This window comes from Lissotriton vulgaris, chromosome 12 (genome assembly GCF_964263255.1).
Source record: "Lissotriton vulgaris chromosome 12, aLisVul1.2, whole genome shotgun sequence".
Classification (NCBI taxonomy): domain Eukaryota; kingdom Metazoa; phylum Chordata; class Amphibia; order Caudata; family Salamandridae; genus Lissotriton; species Lissotriton vulgaris.
This window is the reverse complement of record NC_141700.1, coordinates 530,223,918-530,235,075: the sequence shown is the minus strand read 5'-3', so window position 1 is coordinate 530,235,075 and position 11,158 is coordinate 530,223,918.

The following is an 11,158-nucleotide window of genomic DNA, read 5'->3' as shown; positions in this document are numbered from 1 at the left end:
TATGAATAAGGTTAACTCTTGATACATAGGTATATATTTAGTATTTAACATGAGTAAACGAAAGGGCTCAGCAGGGACACTTGATGATTTTTGCATAAGAGCAGAATCACTCATAACCCACGAAATTGAACTTGTTGAAAGAAGATTATCTTTAGACCCATCTAAACTGACAACGTATAAGAAGGCTTAAGGCAGGGGGGAGTAACAAAAGAAAGACCAAAGAGAATATCTCGGGGAAAACGGAATGTCAATAAAAATGGGAAACCAGGGCTGTCAGGGAGGTCAAACAAAGGGGATATTGAAATTACAGAACATATGGAGATCTCAAGCAGGTCCCTTGGAACCCAAACTGTGATCGATAATTCTCCTTAATCTAATAGAACAGATGGTATGATTGAGACATTAGAGCAAACTGTTGCGGACATTTTTTAGACTACTTTAGACTCCGTCCAGGTCCAAATAAATGATTGTTTGAGCAGTAGAATGAGGGATATAGACTGCAAAATTGTCCAAATAAATCAGGCCATAGCCAAATTAGATACTATGATTGGAAATGGGAGTAACATAATTGATGAAGGGACTAAACTACTTGCAGAGTATAGAACCATCCATTCCAAAAATAAGGAAGTGAGACCTGATGCAAATATTTTAGTGCAAGAACAGATCTCCCGGATAGTACTGGCATTGAAGAAAGAACAGAATTAGTAAGAGATAGGGAGGTACTGAGTAAGACTAACAATCCAGGAGAGAGAAGAACAGATCTAATTATGTAGAGAATAGATCACTCTGAAAATGGAAATATAAGGGTGCCAGTATTCAGCCCAAAAGGAACTGACCTAATCCCGAATCATGATATTCTAAATTTACCCCCAGCTGCATGCCTGTATGTTTTAATATTAACTGGCGTACCAGCTCTAAGGAGGGACCAAACTGAAACTTGGCATAATCTTAGAAATAAAGCCGTAGATTGGCTCCAAAAGTTTAAAAGGTTTAGTCCACAAAAAATGAATGAAATCCTAATGGTGCGTAGAGTGGGTGGGGGATCATAGGAAAAATATTCAAGGCGACTGTATAGTCCTAAATTTTAGGCCGCCCCCTACACAGCTCATAATCTATTGAGAATACATGAGGAGACCTTGATGCAGAATACCAACATCCATGCCCTCCCTCTGGGGTATTTTTATAGACCAGTTGGGGAAGAAACAACCCGGACTTGTGATAACTACTCCCCTCATACTTCCAACAGGTTCCAAGAATTATCTTCCTTGGAGGCTGTCGATTGACTGCATCCGCCAATAGCTTTGGGAGATGAAATGTTGGTTGTACCGATAGAAATGGAGATAGAAGGTGAAAAGATTGTTCCACACACTGTACCACAGACCAATTTTTTTTTTATAGTAAATGAGGTAGATATAGGTGGGGATGGTTTAGTGCCCCAAAATATAATACAGAGTATGGCTGGCGAAGTAGTATTGTCAAAGGAAACCACGAATACAAGTCATATCCTGTCAGATGGATCCTTGGTAGCCACAAGAGGTAGTAACTCGTCGGGAATAAAATTAATTTCATGGAATATAGTGGGGCTTAGGAAAAATGTTAGTGACCCGGAGTGGAACGAGTACATTGAAACAAGTGATATTTGCCTCTTGCAGGAAACGTGGCGTTAAATACTCCGCATAGAGTGGGGTTTAGAACATTTTATATTGACGCAGTTCCCTCTGCAAGAGGAAGGCCCTCGGTGGGCTTGCAATATGGATAAAAGTAACACTTGAGATTAGAATCACAGAATTATGTATAAATTCAGTAGATATACTCGGAATAAGAATAATAAAGAAAGGAAGGGTGCTACATCCATTCAATGTGTATAACAGACCAGGTCTCCTATCAAAAGAGTCACTGACATTAGAAAAGTTGGACTTGTTCCTAAATTGTTTGGAGGAAAAATCAAGTATAATAATAGGAGGTGACCTGAACTGTAACTACGAGCCCATTATAGGGCTTGGAGACATTTTTGAAGATGAAGATAGTGCCAATAATATTCCTATATTACATAACATCAATCCGGTTCCCTGCACGGTACTAGCCTTCCAAATTACGAGGTTGACAGCTACCTACGGGCTGAGAGCTTGTAACGGCCGTTTATCATCAGACACATTAAAGGCCTCTACATTCTTTCGGAATAATTCCCATAGCAAAATTGATTATATTATGGTCTCCCTTGATATCTGGTCTCATGTAGTAGATCTAAAGATTATGCCTAGAATTGAGTGACCATCGTCCGCTCCAATTGTTTCTTCTTAACAGTTTACTGCCTGGTATAATTACGTATAATGAAGCATCTAATGTAACTAATGATGATATATATTAGCCAGAAATAACCGTTGCTCACTAAAATGGGCCCATATGCTGGAACATGGCGAAGTATTAGCAAAAATTTATAGTACACTAGCTGATACTTTTTTTAGACACTTAACCATACCATTCGAAGGAAGTGTTTTTGTAGATTTACACAAGGGGTTTTTTAAATCATTAATACAGCTGGTAACAAAAATGCCAACAAAAAACATTAAAACCTCAAACACTATGCCAAGCGGGAAACCCTGGTATGTTAAGGATTGTCGTAACGGTAAGACTAGATTACTACAAACAATACAAAATAAGAACCCTATTGAAATCAAGGAAGCTAGAAGAGAATATAGGAAAATACAATAGAAGGCGAAAATAAGCTGGGATGAGGAAAACTGGTCAGAACTGTTTATTGCTGCCAAGAATAAAGGTCAAGTGGGGTTTTGGTGATTAGTGGCCAAAGGGAACAATTCAGGAAGCGTAGTTAAAGATGTTTTTCTTGATGAGACTACTTGAGTCGAACATTTTACTCCTCTATATAGGGCACCAGACAATGTTTGGTCATTAAATAAGGATGTGTTATTGTTAAGCCCTAATGTAGCTAAACTAGAATTTGATCTAGAAGAAACAATGTCTGCTATCAATGTCGTAAAAAAATGGAAAGGCACCCAGACTGGATAAAATTCCGGGTGACTTATACAAGCATGAAACCAATGTCTGGGGGCCCTACATTAATTATTTATGTAATGCTGTAGCAGCAGGTGTGGATTTCCCGGATACTTGGAGGGGAGCGGAAATCGTACTAATTTTTATAAAGGGCAATAGGAATGATCCAGCTAACTATTGCCCCATTAATTTAATGGATATTTTACAAAAAATGTATGCAAGGCATATTTTAAATCGTATGAACACATGGATAGAGGAAAACGATGTCCTCACGAAGTTTCAGTCAGGTTTTAGACCCAAAATAAGCACTATAGACCAGGTTTTTAGATTTTGTTGTTTATGTTGGAAGTATGTTAATATAAAGCAGGGGCATCTGTGTGTCGCTTTTATAGACCTCAGGGCTGCTTTTGATCTTATCCCACGTGAATTGTTATGGGAGTCATTACATTGTCAAGGGCTCCCGGTTAGCCTTTTGCAACAGATTATAAGGTTGCATGAAAATAACTATGCTAGAATAAGATGGGGTCCGAAGGGCGAACTAACATACGCTATCCCTATTAAGAGGGGAGTTCGCCAAGGATGCGTGTTGACACCCACATTATTTTCAATGTTTGTTAATGACATCCCATCATATTTGGAGGGCTGCAAAAATGATGCACCGAAATTGAAAGGAGAAAGGGTTCCAGCCCTCCTATTTGCAGACGACACTATATTAATATCTCAAACGCCCAGAGGTCTACAATCCTTACTAAATTCATTCCAAACATATTGCAACGGAAAGGGTCTTGAGATTAAAACTAACAAGACTAAATATATGGCCATAAATCCTCATAAAACTTTTAGGGGGAATTTGTTCTTAAATGGCTAAAAGTTAGAGGCTGTACAGATTTTACATACTTGGGCGTTTTATTGGATTCAAAAATTATCGTGGAATACCCAAGTAGTAAAAAGCAGAATGATACTAACGCAGAACACTTTACCAATTATGAAAAAACATGGGAACAGTCATACTAAGGCTGTTTCCCCGGCACTCGAGATTTTTAAATTTAAAGCCCAGTCCGCTGCATTATATGGGGTAGAAATATGGGGGACCGCGAGTAGGAATGTTTTCGCGAACATCGAAAACAAATTTAACAGGGCGCTCCTGAGACTGCCGACAAGTACACCATTAACACCAGTAATGCTTGACCTAAATATGAAACGTACGGACCATTATGTTATCCTGAGACCATTATCTTTGTGGCTGAGACTCTGGTCTACACCGGAGTTCGTTGATTATAAAGATGGTCTACAAGAAATAATGGGATTAGACCGGAACAAATCTAATATTTGGTTAAAACATGTCTGTACATGGTTAAAAAGGATTGGTTTGGCGCAGTTTTTGGATGAGCAATCAACATTGACCGAAAACTCGGAAAAGGTATTGAAATCTGCATTCTGGGTATATATTGATCACAGTGTGTTAAATGAACGAGCAGTTGGAACCCTGATAACTATGGGGTCCATTAGGATGGTGGGGCGGGGGGGAAAAACAGCTTTTTCCGCCCGCGAGCAGCGGAACTCACATCCGCCACATTAGGATAGGTAAACATAGGTCATTTCCCGTCCGCCGCGGAGTGACGCGCACCGCCATCAAAGTGCGCCCGCCACCGCGGCGGCGGGAGCCAATCGAGACTCGCCGCAGTGCCGATTGACGTCCGCCCTGCTCGACAAATTAGGATGGCCCAAACAAGCTGACGCAGCGGAGACACCACCCAGCCTGAGCAGGCGGAAACTCGACAGTGGAGCGAGATAGCCGAGACCCGGTCCTGACCGCCAGGAACCCAGCCCTCCATATGCATCCTGTGATGTTCCCCCTACAACACAATCGTCAGATGGGCCGCCGCGGACGCCGCCTCAGGTACGCAAATACACATATGCAAGACACAACACACAGGCCGACACAGGGTCCAATCACCACACAGACACCCTGCTGGGGGACACAACACATCCACACGGCCACCCACACATCACCCACCTCACAGCAAGGCACCCCTCAGCATCCGGGACACACATCAACCTCCAACCAGCAGCAACGTCCCAGTCACGTCAGCGCCGCGGTCAACACATGCGCACTATGCAATAGGCAGGGCCATTCCAAGGCATGGGTAGGGCACAAACACCACAGGGACACACAGCCCCCAACCACACAGCAACACACCCCATCAACCCACAGGCCAGGTGCCCATCCCGTGCACCCCCATGCACACCAACAAGCACTGCAACAACAAGCACAATACACACTCTGCACCACACAACACACAACCAGGGAGACAGCCACTGCAGGAGTGGCGGACAAGGAACAAACAACACCACTGCCACACACACTCAAGGCCCACAATCCTTGGAAGCACACACACACTCTCACACAAACACACCCTGGGTGTAGCCATAAACACAACACACACACAGGGAAGCCCAGCCTATGCCTGCACAAGAACAACACACAAACAATACAGGAACACATACTGAACTCCAAAAGAAACTCACATACCCTGTCAGCCAAACTGGGGAAAATCAATGGGAGAACAGACACAACAGGAGTACACAACAACATCACTCAGGAACAAAACACACACACCATAACACATCACACAAGAAGTGCATCTTGACCAACACACACAGCCACATCAAACCCATCACAGATGCACATGAAACCTCAATCAACAAACACCACAAGACGGGGGATGCACATCAGGCAATGCCAAGGCCACATACACACAGCACCGCATGCACGACAAAGCATTGTCTGCATAACAGGCATGACTGACACAACTGCATCACACACCACAAATCAGCACTGCGCAAATACAACACAACACCCAGGAACTGAAGCATTACCACACCCTGCATCCAGACAACCAACACAACAACTACACATGCACCACTCTGGGACACAAGAGCACAGCCACCTCCACCAGAGCACTGGCCAGCACACACAGCTGAAGTGCACATGACCACTACAGAATGACCAATAGCACAAGGACAGGACACATAAACCATTGTGCCAATGTCCATAGTGGAACAACACTTATGGCCCAAGAACTGCACCACAAAGTACAAGCCCACATATGAAGTGATGTGGAGGCACACACACATGGAAACCAAGGGGAAAGCTGACATCTAAGTTACACAGCCGGCATGTCCGTAGCAGACATGTAAGGGGTGTACCACACACCAATAGAGTGACGGAACACCCACAATGGCCAGGCACAAGTGGCACACATAGGGGATGGCCTAAAACCACACACACCATGCCATACAGGAGTGCAAAAACCACCATGTGCCTGCAATGCATGACAAACACAAACACAATGCCAGTGTGAAGCAGTAGGGCCACACAGTCTACACAAACACACCCAAAACACATTGAGTATCAATCTAACACAAAACTGATGTGCAAGTCACACACTTAGTACACTCCAAACTGACAAACGCAACAAGGAGTCGTCACACACAACACCATGGACACACCAACACACAGCACAGTGCACTACAAACAGCTTACACAAGTGCATACAATCCTCTACCCATGGCAAGACAAAACAAACAGGCATACCACTCCTGGGTGATACTTGTGTGTCTCACACAATACAGGAGCACACACACATCCACTACAAACTGACACCCTTCACACTGCACACCTCTGCTACACCCAACACCACGCATCTCATGTAGACCATGGCACCAGGACCAAGGCCCAACACAGGATGACCATACACATACAAGGCTGGGCACACAGAAAGCAATCCACACACATACTGCATTACATAACCCAGCCAGCTTCGAAACATTTGCACAGCATCACACCCTGTGCTGGCAGTGTCCCACAACCAGACATGTGAACAGTGTAGGCAACAACTGCAAATCACTAACAAGATGCCTGCATGCCAGGTAAAATAGCTATCACAGATCACACAATTTGCGGGCCCAGAATAGGCTAAGACCCTGTCACCCCTGCCCAAAATTATGATGGCTGCAAAGAGCCTTGCAATGTTGAAGTGATACATGGAGCATGGTGCACAGGCAATCAAATGCGAACAGAAACAGAACTGAAATCAGCAAGGACACCGACAAAACACACACCAGAAGTAACTGTATTTATTAACATATTGCACAGATGCAGCGATACTACAATAGTAGACAACAGCAAGGCTCAAAATGATAAACTGCTATATACCATGTACAGGTGAAACACAAACAGGAAGGCCAGTGTCCATAGCACAGGGGAGAGGCCAACAAAGCAGAGCAACAGGCCCAATGTCCAGGGGAGAGGCCAACATAGAGCAACAGGCCCAGTGTCCATGGCAGGGGAGAGGCCAACACAGCAGAGCAACAGGCCCAGTGTCCATGGCAGGGGAGAGGCCAACACAGCAGAGCAACAGGCCCAGTGTCCATGGCATGGGAGAGGCTAACATAGCAGAGCAACAGGCCCAGTGTCCATGGCAGGGGAGAGGCCAACACAGCAGAGCAACCGGCCCAGTGTCCATGGCAGGGGAGAGGCCAACACAGCAGAGCAACAGGGCCAGTGTCCATGGCAGGGGAGAGCACGACACAGCAGAGCAACAGGCCCAGTGTCCAAGGCACAGGTGAGAGCACGACACAGCAGAGCAACAGGGCCAGTGTCCATGGCAGGGGAGAGGCCAACACAGCAGAGCAACAAGCCCAGTGTCCATTTATTTTATTTATTTATTTATAAAGTTTTATATAGCGCAAACTTGATCCCGAAGGATATCGGAGCACTTTACAATTTGAGGCAAAGGTAACAAATCAGAACATTCGTCTAACATGGGGAATCTAATGGGCATTGAGATGTTTACCCCTCTCAAAATTGGAATGGTTGTTTGTTAGAAATGGGGGTCTCTAGTTGGAGCAGGGGAGAGGCCAACACAGCAAAGCAACAGGCCCAGTGTCCATGGCAGGGGAGAGGCCAACACAGCAGAGTAACAGGGCCAGTGTCCATGGCAGGGGAGAGCACGACACAGCAGAGCAACAGGCCCAGTGTCCAAGGCACAGGTGAGAGCACGACACAGCAGAGCAACAGGCCCAGTGTCCATGGCAGGGGAGAGGCCAACACAGCAGAGCAACAGGCCCAGTGTCCAAGGTACAGGTGAGAGCATGACACAGCAGAGCAACAGGCCCAGTGTCCATGGCAGGGGAGAGCACGACACAGCAGAGCAAAAGGCCCAGTGTCCAAGGCACAGGTGAGAGCACGACACACCAGAGCAACAGGGCCAGTGTCCATGGCAGGGGAGAGGCCAACACAGCAGAGCAACAGGCCCAGTGTCCATGCTTGTAAACAATGGTCAGGACTAGCACACCTGTATGAGGCACAGGCGCATGAGGGGGATGTCAACTCACTCCTGGAAGTCATGCAGACTTGGACCTGGCTGTGTGTCGGTGACAGCAGGCCCACTTAACTGGGGTGACAGAGCCCCAGGTGCTGTGGGGCTAACAGTGGCTTGGCAAGCTGGAGGGCTGTGTGGACCAGGTGGCATAGTTGCCCGTGGAGGTGGAGTCATGCAGACTTCTGACACAGTGTGGGTGGGAGAGGTTGGAGGGGTGCCCTTCCACTTTTTGGGAATATGAATTGGCGTCCCTGTCTTGGGGTTGATGGGAAGTGTTGATGACCCAACAGGCACACACACCAACTGTCCCACATCAGGTGCAGACTGGCACTACCTCTGGTGATGTGCTGGATCCTGCGGAACGCTTGGTCTGGCTACGCCTCAGGGCCTCCTTCCCCTCTTTGCCTGGTGTACCCCCTACAGTGCTCTGCTTTGCCTTTGTGCCAGGGGTGGTGTCTACAGTGCCCTGCTTTGCCTTTGTGCCAGGGGTGGTGGCTACAGTGCCCTGCTTTGCCTTTTTGCCAATGGTGGTGGCTACAGTGCCTTGCTTTGCCTTTGTGCCAGGGGTAGTCTCTACAGTGCTCTCTTCCACATGCTTCAATGGACTCAGAATTGGGGTAGATGTGGTGGGTGGATGTGTCCCTTTGCTCTTCCTAGGTGTACCCCTGATATGCAACACCTCCTCGGTGGACACAGACACTGCATGGGTAGGTCTGTGTGAAGTTTCAGTGACAGGTGAGTCTTTTGCTGGTGATGCCTCTGCGGCATGTGAGCCTGATGTCTGCTTCATTGATCGCCTGTCCTTGGTCTTCCCTGACTGGCTCTTGTCTGTGCATTGTGGGGTGGCCCTGCTCTTCAGTGGGGATGGTGTCTGTGGGCGGGAGTGCCTAGGTTGTGTCTGTTGTGTGCTCCTTTTGCTGTATCTTTCTGGGGATGCAGGCGAACCGTGATCACTGTCACCTGATGTGGCCACTGACTGGGGGGTGGACAAAGGCACCTGAGCTGCAATGGGAGCATGTGCCTGTTGAAGGGCTGACGTCACTGTGGAGGACAACGCCTGGACTGTACGGTGTAGCCCACCCACGTCAGAGTGTATGCCCTCCATGTATGCAACCACCTGGCCTAATTTCTTGTCATGGTCACTGAAGGCATTGAGCAGGGCGGTCTGGCCCACACAGAGCTGGCGCAGGAGCTCTACACACTCTGTAGTGAGGGCAGCAGGGGGAGGCAGGTGCAGGGGCAGCGGTGCCAGGTGTGAATGTGACTCGTCCCCTCTTAGTGACACAGATACGGGCAGCACCAGAGGAAGTGGATGGGAGGCTGGGCACTGGCCGCTGGTTTGTAGATGATGATGCAGACTCCCCATCCCCTGTGCCTGCCAACATGGATGCAGCTCCGCTGGCATCAGATGATGTGCTACTCTGTATCTCAGCCACGGATTCCTCCTGCATACTTCTGTCCCCCTCAGATGCGCTGGTTGGCTCTGTGTCACTTGCCACCGCTGCAGCTGTAGTGCTACTCTCGCCACCACTGGTTTCTGGCTCATGTTCCTCCGTTGTCTCTTGTGAATCTGTATTAGAGAGAGATACAGGGTTGTGTAAGTGTCATCATCTGGTCACACGAATTCGAAGCAATGCAGTACAGGAGAGGTCCAAATGTACATGGTAACCACCACACCCTGCAATCACTGTGCAGCTACAGACAACACAGACCACAACAGTGCCTGCTACGCTGAATATCTGCCATGAGTAAGCCATGTTGATGCCACACAGCACTACACCCTGCCCGTACATGAAGTGTACCACACACACAACTTGGCCTGCCCACACCTTGGGACATGATGAGGGTACAACACTTGTTACCACTAACTGACCTTCAGGGAACAGGCGGGGACAACACACACACCTATTATGACATCACAGTCCCCAATGCCACGTAGGCCGTAGCAAGCACCATGTGGTAATCTGGGGCACATTAATTGCAGATGTTGAGGCACCAACGATCATGGTGCAGGCAAAGTCGGCATACATGAATTCACACTCAGCAAGTGGACACTGCTGTTCACCCCATAATAGATCACCCATACCATTCCAACGCTGAATGACCATGTGGAGGCCAACACATCTGGCAATGGGAAAGTACAGCAGGGAGTATCTGCTCAGTAAGGCCAGGGTGGCACAATACCTGATACAAGCACACATCACAGCAGCCACTCACATGACACAGCACAGCAGCACACGCACATCGCATGGCTCACCGCTGCCGCAGGCCCTGTACACATGCATCCACTCCAAGCAAAAGTCACACTCCCCAGATACTCACCAGCCCTGCCTTGCTTGCCATGCTCCTTCAGATGTGCATCCAGGTTTGGATGAGTCACTGCCAAGATGTGGGCCATCACTGGAGTCATACTGCGCTGCGCCAAACGCCCTGTGCGTGGTAGCATCCCCAATGTCATCTCAGCCACGGTTTCTGCAAGCCGACTGATGTTATCCCACCTCTTGTGGCAGTGTGTGCGTCGGCGGTTGGATACCCCCAGGGCTCGCACATCTGCCGCAATGGCCCTCCACACAGCCTTATGCTGGTTTACCTTGAGCTGCATGTATGAGATAAAAGAAGGGTTAATGACCAGTTCCACAATGTCAGGTACCAACATCTATCAGTACAGTAGCAAGACCCAGACCCCGACCCAGGACCTATTGTAACCTCCCTCCCTCCAAAACTGGGGGACCCCTCACAAGGGCACTTTGCATGGCCCA